This window comes from Lepus europaeus, chromosome 2 (assembly GCF_033115175.1).
Source record: "Lepus europaeus isolate LE1 chromosome 2, mLepTim1.pri, whole genome shotgun sequence".
NCBI lineage: Eukaryota > Metazoa > Chordata > Mammalia > Lagomorpha > Leporidae > Lepus > Lepus europaeus.
In genome coordinates, this window is record NC_084828.1 from 111,391,498 (window position 1) to 111,403,539 (window position 12,042).

Consider the following 12,042-nt stretch of genomic DNA (forward strand, 5'->3'; position numbering starts at 1 on the left):
TATCACTGATTCAATTTCTGACTCAGTTATGGATCTGTTTAGGTTTTCTGTATCTTCATGGTTCAATTTAGGTAGGTTGTATGTGTCCAGGAATCTATCCATTTCTGATAGTTTCCTGTTTGCTGTCACACAACTCTTTGTAGTAATTTCTGATGATTCTTTTTATTTCTGTGGTGTCTGTTGTTACGTTTCCTTTTTCATCTTTGATTTTATTCATTTGGGTCTTTTCTATCTTTTTTTAGTTAGTTGGGCCAATGGTGTGTCAATTTTGTTTATTTTTTCCAAAAAACAGCACTTAATTTTTCTGATCTTTTGCAATTTTTTTTAGATTTAATTCTGTTGATTTCTTCTCTAATTTTAATTATTTCTGTTCTCCTACTAGTTTTGCATCTGGTTTGCTGTAGTTTTTCTAGATCTTTGAAGTGCTCATTTATTTTGTGCCTTTCCAATTTCTTGATGTAGGTACCTATTGCTATAAACTTTCCTCTTAACACTGCTTTTGCTGCACTCCATAGTTTTAATATGTTGTGTTGTTATCTTCATTTACTTCCAGAAAGTTTTTGATTTCTGTATTGATTTCTTCTATGACCCAGTGTTCATTCAGGAGCATGTTGTTCAGTCTCCATGTGTTTACATATACTCTAGAGTTTCCTGAGTTGCTGATTCCAGCTTCATTCCACTGTAATCTTAGAAGATGCATGTTATGATTTGAGTCTTTTGAATTTGCTGAGTCTTGCTTTATGGCCTAGTATGTGGTCAATCCTAGAGTAGGTTTCACGTATTGCTGAGAAGAATGTGTATTCTTCAAGTGTAGGATGAAAAGTTCTCTAGATATTTGTTAGATCCATTTGGGCTATAGTTTCGATTAAATCTGCTGTTTCCTTGTTGATTTTCTGTCTGATTGATCTGTCTATTGCTGAAAGTGGAGTATTGAAGTCCCCCAGTACTATTGCACTGGAGTCTAAGTCTTCCCTTAAGTTCCTTAACATATCTTTTAAATATCATGGTGCCCTGTAATTAGGTGCATATATGTTTATTACAGTTACATCTTCCTGTTGAATTGATCCCTTAATCTTTGTATAATGGCCCTCTTTGTCTCTCTTAACAATTTTTGTGGTAAAGTTTATTTTGTCTGATATTAAGATGGTTACACCAGCTCTTTCTTGGTTTCTGTTGGCATGGAATATCTTTTTCCAACCTTTCACTTTCAGTCTGAATGCATCTTTGTTGGAAAGATGTGTTTCTTGTAAGCAGCAAATAGATGGGTTTTGTTTTTTAATCCATTCAGCCAGTCTGTGTCTTTTAACTGGAGAGTTGAGGCCATTTACATTCAATGTGACTATTGATAAATAGTGACTTTGCCCTGCCCTTTTCCCAAAGATATTTCTAATATATGCTTTGAACTTCCTGTGATATTTTACTGAGAGATTTTCTTCCTTTACCATCTTTCGTATTGATGACCATGCTTCTGTGTTTCTGTGTGTAACACATCTTTAAGCATCTTTTGCAGGTCTGGATGAGTGTTGACAAATTACTTAAAATTCTGTTTGTTATGAAAGGTCTTTATTTCACCTTCATTCACAAATGAGAGCTTTGCAGGATATAATATACTGGGCTGGCAGGTTTTTTTTCTCTAAGTGCTTGGGCTATATCTCAGCATTCCCTCCTAGCCTGTAGGGTTTCTGATGAGAAGTCTGCTGTGAGTCTACTTGGAGATCCTCTGAGAGTAATCTGGCGTTTCTCTCTTGCACATTTTAGAATCATTTCTTTATGTTTCACTGTGGTGAGTTGGATTACAATGTGTAGTGGTGAGGATCTTTTCTGGTCATGTTTATTGGGAGTACTGTGTGATTCCTGTACTTAGATGTCTCTTTCTTTCTCCAAACCTGGAAAGTTTTCTGCTCATATCTCACTAAAAAGGCCTTCTTTATCCTTTCTCTCTCTCCATGCCTTCAGGAACTCCTAGATCCTGAATGCTGTTTTTTAAAAAATATTATCCTGTATATTCCCAACAACATTTTTTAGATTTCTAATTTCATCTTTTTATCTTTGGTTTGACTGTATACTTTCCTGTGCTCTGTCTTCTAAGTCCAATATTCTCTCTTCTTCCTCACTGATTCTGTTTTTAAGGCTCTCAAATATGTTCTTTATTTGTTCTATTGAATTCTTCATTTCACTTTGATTTCTCTTCAGTATTTCAATTTTATGTTCTATTAAATTCCTCATTTAATTTTGATTCCTCCTTAAAATTTCATTTTCACAAGAGAGATTTTCTTTCATGTCCTGCATGAATTTCAGGAGTTCATGCATTTGTTTTTGATTACTTTAAATATTATTATCATAAATTTTTTGAGTTCCATTTCTTGCATTTCTTCTAACTCATCGTCTTCATAATCTTGTATTGAAATGTCATGTTCTTTTGGGAGCATCATGTTGTCTTCCTTGTTCTTGTTTCCTTGGTTGTTGCATTTGTTGTTTGACAATGTGAAGATATTCTTTGGTTTCTTCTTCTTTTTTTTTTCTGCTGTGGGAGCTTTTCTCATTATACTATGAGTCTAGATAAGTGGACTGTCTGCTTTCAGTGAATCTCTAGGGGCTTGTTGTGGATGTGGCCAGAGAGCTCTGTTCAGTTCTTCAGGGTTAAGGTTGTTCCTAAGGTGACACACCCAGATTTACCATGGTAAATCTTCTCTCTCTCTCTCTCTCTCTCTCTCTCTCTCTCAGAAGGGAAGTAATTCTGCTCAGCTGAGCTCTTCTCCTGGATGATGATCAGCGCCTGAGCGCTAGCACCAGTGGGTATAATATTCGTCTGTTCTGTACCAAGGAGCACACAAAGGATCTGTGCAGTCCTCAGTGTAAGCTCAGATTCCCCTGCAATGTCTCTCCCGGGTAGCCAAGGCCACCTGAACTTGAGGCATCTCCCACTGAGACTACTCACGTCTCAGCCACATGGTGAGTTCTCCCACACACCCTCAGTTTTGTTTTTTTTTTCCCACAGTCCCAGTTTATAAGCTCCATGCATTCACTAGGTCTTAGTCTCCTGTTATTTCTCCCCACCAGAGTCAGCTTTTTCTGCTCGGCTGATTGCTGGGCACAGACCAAACCTGGTCCAGCTGTTATGTATGTCCAAAATTGTGCCTGCTCTATCAGCTCATATGCCTTTGTGAGGTGAGTGGAGAGAGAGAATCATGTCTGTACTGTCCCTTTTATTTTTTTTTTTCTCCTCTAGTTAGGCTGGTGTACTTTCTCTCATGGGTCTTCAAGCCTCGTTCCCTCTAGGCTCTTCCTGCCGCTTTTCTGCCAGTGTCTTGGGCTATTTTGTCTCACCTCACTTCCAGTGCTGGTGCAGAGGCTCTCGGCAGCTAGAGTCCTGAGCCGTGGGTGCCCGTGCCCTCCATGTAGATCTACTGTGTCCCTCTAATTATGGAAAAGTTTCCTCTACTGTTTTTTCCTTAACTCTTCCCTAAGACTACACTATCTCCACTTTTATTAAACTATCTTTTGCTGGGCTATCAGTAAGTTCCCTCCCTATTCTGCCATCTTGGAACCTCCCCCCAAGAAACCTTTTATTTCAAAATTAGGATTTCTTACCTCTTTGGTTTTTTTTACCTGTATCTTTCTCTATCTTTATAATCAATGATAACTTGCTATCATTTCAAAATAACTTATTGTAATCAAAAAAGATTTTTGAAAGCCTCATGGTAACCACAAAGTAAGAACCTATAACAGACTAACCAAAAATAAGAAGAGTCACACTACACCATGAGAAAACATCATTTATCCACAAATGAAGATTTTAAGTGAGAAAGAAATCACAATAAAAATACAAAAGCTATGTCAACATTGTACAAACAAGAGCTAACTTAACAATAATTGCTTTAACTGTCAATGGATTATATTCTACAGTTGAAAGATGGAGTGACCCAGTGGCTTAAAAAATGGGGCTCATCTATATATTGCTTCCAAGAAACTCAGTTCACCTCTAAGGACACACATAGCATTAATATAAAAAGACGTAACAAGATATTTTATGTAAATGAAACACAGAATAAAGGAAGGGTAGCCACATGCCTATCATATATAATTCCTGTTAAATTAAAGACAGTAAAAAGAACAGGTAGATCATTAAATAATGATAAAGGGTTCACTCCATCAAGAAAAAATAAACTTATAAAACTTATAAAAAACACTTATAGAACACTTATAAAAAACAAGCTGAGTATTGGAGCACCCTATTACATAAAGCAAATATTAACTGACCCAAAGTAAAAGATATATTCCAATAAAATAAAGCTAAATATTGGAGCACCCTAATACAGCAGTGCAAAAAAATTAATGAAATGAAAATTTGTTCTTTGAAAAGATAAATGCTGGATAAAACCTTAGTTAGATTAACCAACAAAAAAGAGCATTCAAGCATATAGAATCAGAAATGAAAATGGAGACATTTAACTGACACCACAGAAATAGTAGTTAGAGATTAGTATGAACAACTGTATGGCAATAAATGATATCCTAAATGAAATGAACAAATTCTTGGACACATATATCTTACCAATCACTAGGAAATAGAATATCCCAACAGACTAATAATGAGATTGAAACAGGAGTTTAAAAAAAGCTCCCATAAAAGAAAAGCCCGAGGCCAGATGTCTTAACTACTGAATTATACCAAGCTTTTAAGAAAGAACTAACACCAATCTTTCTTAAATTATTTCAAAACATAGAAGATGACGGAATTCTTCCAAATTTATTCGATGAGGCTAGCATTATCTTGATAGCAAAATCAGACAAGATACAACCTAAGAGTAAGACTACAGTCTAACATCCTTAAGGAACACAGATGAAAAAATTCTCGACAAACTGCTAGCAAATCAAATGCAGCAGCACATTAGAAAGTTCATTCACCACATCATTTGGGATTTATCTCAGGAATGCAATGATGGGTAAACACACACAAGCCAATAAATGTGATACACCACATCAACAGAATGAAGGGGAAATAATCACATGATCATCTCAACAGATACAGAAAAAATTGATAAAATTCAGAATATTTCATGATAAAAGCTGTGACCATATTAAGTATCAAGGAGACATACATCAACATTATAAAGGCCATATATAACAAGACAACAGATAATATCATATCAAACAGGAAAAAGCTTAAGACTTTCTCTGTAATGTCTAAAATAAGACAAGGGTGCCCACTGTCACCACTTTTATTCAACATAGTCCTGAAAGCATTAGCTAGAGCAATTAGGTAAGAGAAAAAACAAAGTGCAAACAAACTGGAAAGGAGGAAGTCAAAGTTTCACTGTTTGCAGATGACATGATCTTATATATAGAAAATTTCAAAAACCCCATAAAAAAAGCTGTTAGAACTAGCAAACAAATTCAGCAAAGTTGCAGGATACAAAGTCAATGTACAAAAATGATTAGTGTTTTTATACACCAATAGTGAATCATCTAAAAACTAAATCAAGAAAGCAAGTCCACTTCCAATAGCTAAAAATATTAAATACCTGGGAATAAATTTAATCGAAGGGGAGAAAGATCTCAACAATGAAAGACGATGAAGAAGGCACAGAAATGGCAATATACACATGTATTGGAAGGATCAGTGTTGTTCAAGTGCTCATACTATCAAAAGCAATTTGCAGATTCAAAATCCCAATAGCATTTTTTGCAATAATATGAAAAGACACTACTAAAACTTGTATGGAACTACTAAACATCCTGAACAGCCAAAGAACAAGGAAAAAAAACAGCATATTTTTATATTTAAAAAATTTTATGTATTTATTTGACAGATAGAGTTACAGACAATGAGAAGGAAGGACATGGAGTAAGGTCTTCCACATGCTGGTTCACTCCCCAAATGGTGGCAGTGGCCAGAGCTGGACTAATCCAAAGCTATGAGCAAGGAATCTCCTCCATGTCTCCCACACAGGTGTAGGGGCCCAAGCACTTGGGCCATCTTCTATGCTTGCCCAGGCCACATCAGAGAGCTGGATCAGAAGAGGAGCATCTGCGACTCAAATCGGTGTCCATATGGGATGCTGGCACTGCAGGCAGAGGATTAACCCACTGTACCACAGAACCAGCCCTCTGCCTGACTTACAATAACTTGTAAAGTTACAGTAAAGCAAGGTATTGGCTTATAATAAGATCAACAGACCAATGGAACACATAGAGACTCCAGAAGTAAACCCACAGCCAATGTATTTCTGAAAAAGATGCTAAGAACATACATTGGAAAAAGGATAATGTTTTTAATAAATGGTTCTGAAAAAACTGGATATCCACATCCAGAAGAATCAAACTGACACCCTATCTTTCACTATGTACAAAAATCAACTCAAAAGGTATTAATCTAAACATGAAACCTGAAACATTGGAACCATTAGAAGAAGATGTGGAGAAAATGGAAAACTTGGTGGGAATGTAGAGTAGTACAGCCATTGTGGAAAATAGTATGGTGGTCCTCAAAAAACTAAAAATAAAACTACCATTTATCCATCAACCCCCGTACACCTCCTGGATATTTATCCAAGGGAAATGAAATCTACTTGTTGAAGAGAAATGTTCCCATGTTTATTGCAGCACTATTCACAATAGCCAAGAAATGGAAACAACCTAAGTGTCCATCGAATGGCTAAATAAAATGTAGTCCATATACACAATGGTATATTGCCCAGTCATAAAGCAATGAAATTTTGTCATTTGCAACAAAATGGATGGAACTGAAGGTCAGTGTGTGAAGTGAATAAACCAATTACAAAAAGACAAATATCACATGATTTCATTTGTATGTGGTCTTAAAAAATAGGTGATATAATAGAAGTTAAAATATAATGGTGGTTATCAAAAACTGGGGTGGAAAGTGAGGGGGAAGGTTGGGAGAGATTAACTGGCACTAGGCTTATAGTGAGAAGTTCTGTGATTCTATTGCACAGTTGGGTGGGTATAGATAAAGATAATTTACTGTATATTTCTCTATAAAATTTATATATATATTTAAAATATAAAGTATAGGGAAGAATTTTGTGCACTTTCATTATAGGGAAATAAATACTTGAAATGATAAATATATTTATCTTGTTTGGATGTTACCTAATATGTAATGAAATATCATATTATACTCCATAAATATACACTACTTTCACATGTCTGTTAATTTTTTTAAAAAGAAAATAACAAAATTGGAAGAGGGGCCAGTGCTATGATTCAGTGGGTAAAGCCGGCTGCAGTGCCAGCATCCCATATGGGCGCCTGTTCAAGTTCCGGCTGCTCCACTTCCAATCCAGCTCTCTGCTATGGCCTGGGAAAGCAATGGAAAATGGTCCTAGTCCTTGGGCCCTTGCACCCACAGGGAGACCTGGAAGATGCTCCTGGCTTCTGGCTTCAGATTGGCGCAGCTCCGGACATTGCGGCCAATTGGGGAGTGAACCAGTGGATAGAAGGCCTCTCTCTCTCTCTCTGCAAAAACAAAACAAAAAAACTAGAAGAAATGGGTTCCTTTAGCCAACTGAATATTGAGCTCATATATGCAAGAAAGATGCAGCCAAAAGCTTTTTATGTAAAAATCCTGCCCTGATTTGACATTGAATAAGACAAAAGTGACTTCTAATGCTTTTCATCACTTAATGTTCCTGCAGCATAAAATTTTGGCTTCTTCCAATCACCTCTCGTTGGCAACATCATCTCTAAATCAGGTTAAATAAATCAGCAGATAAAAGATCAGAGATTCCCCCAAAGAAGCAAAGATTACAAAGCTATCAGGAGGCCAGCAACTGCTATGGCCTTGTCAAAGAATGTCTCCTATTGCCATCGTAGAACCACCCTGGTTTCTGATGGTGACATTCTCTTCCCTTGAAATAGGAAATTATGAGGGTAATTCAGTAGGTTTGTGGGAGAAATATATTGTGAAAAAAGTTGCTTAGATTTCGGATTTTTTTGCATCAAAATAAACTAATCTTTGAATTCTATTTTGCATGCATTTTTTGAAGTGCCCTTGTATTGATCTAGGAGAGGTTACATGTTAAGTGATTTTAATCAGCATTATGATGAGTCTAATCCTTTTCTCTGTGATAGGTAGAGGAGGGTGAACATGGATGTAAGGGGGCAGATCTGAGGCTGTCTCTGAATGAACAAATGTGCACAGCCATGAATGGATGGCATCTGAGCTCTGAGTTCTGCTTCCCCAGGCAGGGAGAAAGTGCCCGAGGAGGAGAGGAGAGTGCCATTGCTTGCTTTGCTTTGCTTTGCTTGGTCTTTGTCAAGGACTCGTTCTTTCATCAAAATTCACTTGAAAATGAAAGTTAAGACTCAACATTTTCAATTTGACAGAATAAGAACAATAACATAAGGATAAATGGGAAATCTTTATAAAGAATTTTTAAAGAGTAAATCTATTGGGATAGTGTAAATAAAATTTGATTAGTTATATGGCTTTATACACCTCTTTTGAGCAAAAAATTCTGACTGAAAGGTAACAATTTGCATTTTTATCTCTGAATTCCTACATAGAGAAAGAAGCACAGTCATTATTAGAAAGCATTCCCTTGTTAGTATCACTAATTTTGTGTCATTAACACTTAAATTTAGAAATTGGTGACATGCTCTTTCATGTACTTAAAATCCGCATTTTCTTGTCCAAGTTTTTCCAGTAAGTCCAATAAATTTTGTGGACTTAACTAAGAAGTAGTTTCTGGGTCATTCTATTTTTCTCCATAAAATACTGCATAAAGGCACAAAAATAAAGAATAATTGGAGAAAATAGAAATTCTCTCATTATTTTTAACACAGAAGTGATTTAGGAGCATCGCAAGTTCACTGGATTCCATAGTTCTTAGAAAGGCAACTACAGAATGGGAAGAAATCTGGAATCTTATAATTTTTGCCACAAACTTGTGGTGTAACTTCATGCAAGAACAGCAATTCTCAAATTTTGATGATTTAGAAATCACAACTTTTGTCCTCTATGTATGCCATCTGTATCATTATTTACTTAACTTGGCTTTGTCTTGATTTTCTTTCTCTTTGGTAATATTTTAAAAGATCATGTAAACAGAAAGACACCTGACTTACATGTAACTTAATCATAGAAATATGCACAATGAAAATTATAGCAATGCCATTAGATCCTAGTGAGACAGTTGTGGTTGATGTTGCAAATTTTTGGTTCTATTGAATAGCACACATTCTTGTAGACAGATTTCTGTGACCAGTTCTGTCTGTGGGCTATAAAAAGAAGTGACATAGCACTTCCAGGCCAAATAATTTTAAATAAGTATTATTGTAATAGGTAATTAATAAATAGATTATTTAAGCTAAAATCACTTTTTAATTACTTTTTTTTAAGAGGCAGAGAAACAAAGAGAGACATGGAGAGAAAGAGCTCCCTACTGTTGGTTCACTCCCCAAAAGCCTGCAATGGTCTGGAGGACAAAGCTGGGAGCTAGGAACACGATCCAGATCTTCCACATGTGTAGCAGGAACCCCAGTACTTGAACTATCACTACTCTCTCCAAGGGTTTATATTAGCACAAAGTTGGAATCGGAGTGTGGAGTGGGGAAACAAACCCAAGTACTCCAAGGTAGGGTAGGACATTGGTGTCATAACCTTTGTCTTAACTACTAGGGCAAACACATGGCCCTAGGTGAAATAATTTAATTGACAACGCACAGTCTACTCTCTTCTCCTGATGTACCAAAAAAGAAAGCTAAAGATGTCAGATAATGCAAGGATAAGATGGTAGAACTGAGCCCAGCCACTGTCCCTGAGTGACAATAGCCCATAACTGCTTCCATCCTGGAAACTAATCTATATAGCACTTTCACTATGAATAAGAAATATAATTTTACCAGTTTAGTCCTAGAACTTTGGGTGTGATTTTTGCTTGCAGCAAAACCTAACCTATTCTGATTAATTCAATGCTGCTGCCTGCCTAAAGTTGTGGGTTCTTCTTTCATTTGCTCTTTGTTGAAAAAAAGGGGAATGTTTGGAAGTCAGCAAGATGTTTAAGAAATACTAGCTCTAATTTGAGATGCTGTTCCTGAGTATAATAAACATTGAACAGTAATTAAAATTAGAACAATTTTCATGTCTCAGTTACAATTCTAAAAATTATTGAAACAATAAATGAAGCAGACATTAGCAATTGAACACTTTGATTTTATATGCTTTAAATATATCTCCTTGTTATATTATGAGAATTAACTGTAAAACTTGTTCTCAGTTTTGTGTGTGTGCGAAATGTTGAAATCTTTACTTAATATAGAGTTGGCCTTCTGTGTATAAAGTTAATCAAAAATGAATCTTAATGGAGAATGGGACTGGGAATGGGAGAGGGAGGAGAAGGTGGGGTAGGAGTGGGGGTGGGAGGGCGGGTATGGTGGGAAGAATTACTATATTCCTAATGTTGTGCTTATGAAATTTGTACTCCTTAAATAAAAGGTTTCATTGGGTAAAAAAAAAAAAAACCTACTGGGAAAAACAAACTCTTTGATACTTGGTTCCCTTAGAAAAAAAATAGAAAACACTTGGCTCTATGTTGAGTGGAAAATGCATGAAGATCGTAGTTACTCAGCACACAAAAATTTTTTTTGGTGAGTTACATAAATCATGCAGTGTTGCACAGTGACATTTTTGAAAGCAAATATTTATTGCACACTATTTTATCCTCTGGAGATATAACAAAGATGGTATTTGTGGGGAAGGTAAGCTTCTCTGAGGTGGTGGCTGTCATGTAGAGACATGTATCTTGGGACGAAGTACTCCATGAATGATGCGGGTGGGGAGTGTAGCAGGTATAGGGAGCAATATGTAGCAATCTTCAGATGCCCTCCTATTTTGTGGCATTTGTGGAAGAGTGCAATCATGGAGACAAGAAACCCAAGGAACCACTTCAAGAAGAGCTGGAGACGTGTCTCATTAGGGATGTGTCTTGGAGGGAGGGCCAATAACACTTGCTGATGATTTGGCACATAGTGTCTTCAACCATTACCTAAAGCAATGGTTATTTATTAAATCCTTACCATGTATACAGTTCTGAGGACAAAAGTTGTCTTTCTTTCAACCCTTATAACAATCCTGCCTGTGAGGTGGACAGTGTTAGGATTTTCACCTTATCATCTGGGAAACTGATGCTAGAGAGGCTAGGAAATTTATTTGAAATTCCACAGCAGGTTAATACAACAGCTGGAAACCACCCAGAGGTACTGATTCCAAAGGTTATGTACTCAATCATTCTCCCACCCTGATGACAAGGGATGCTATTTTAATTTCTCACTGATTAACCAGCAATTATATATTTCTCTACCAACTGTGTCCTGCTTCTTGTCTTTTGAATATTTGGAATCTGATCATCAAGACAGCCTTCGAAATATGCATGTGCTTAGAATTTCGCCTGTGTAAACAAAACACTTAGCTGAGGAATGCGAGAGTTGAAGGTTGTGAGAACAATCCAACTATGCAGAGTAGGATGGATGCCACTTAACTTTGACCAATTGCTCACATATGTCTTTAACATGAAAACTATTTGTTGGTTTCCTACAATTATCCATGGACCCATGCAAGGTTCTGGGTCATTTCATGGTAGGTGGTTGCTTTCTAAACAAAGTCATTTCTGTGTGGACGTGTTTGGGTGAGTATGAGGAAGTGGAGAGGGAATGCAGAGAGGTAAGGGAATTAATTGATAGGTGGATAGATAGTGAGTGGGATGTGGCATCATTCAGTTGGCTTGAAAAAGAATCTCAGTAGGGCATGTCATTGCAAGAGGATGTTCAGAATAAAATATACATGGCTTGAACCAGACACACCCAGAAAAGGATTACACCTTTGTTGTTAGTTAATACATGGCTGTAGGCAAATCATTTTACCTTTGGGCTCCAGTCTTCACCTATAAAATGGGGATAATAATAATTAGCATGCTGTTTGGGGGAAGATTATAGACATTGATATAAATGAGAAATTTGGTACATAATCTACATTCAAAAATAGTAGCAATAGATAATCAGGAGTGGGCTCCACTGTAA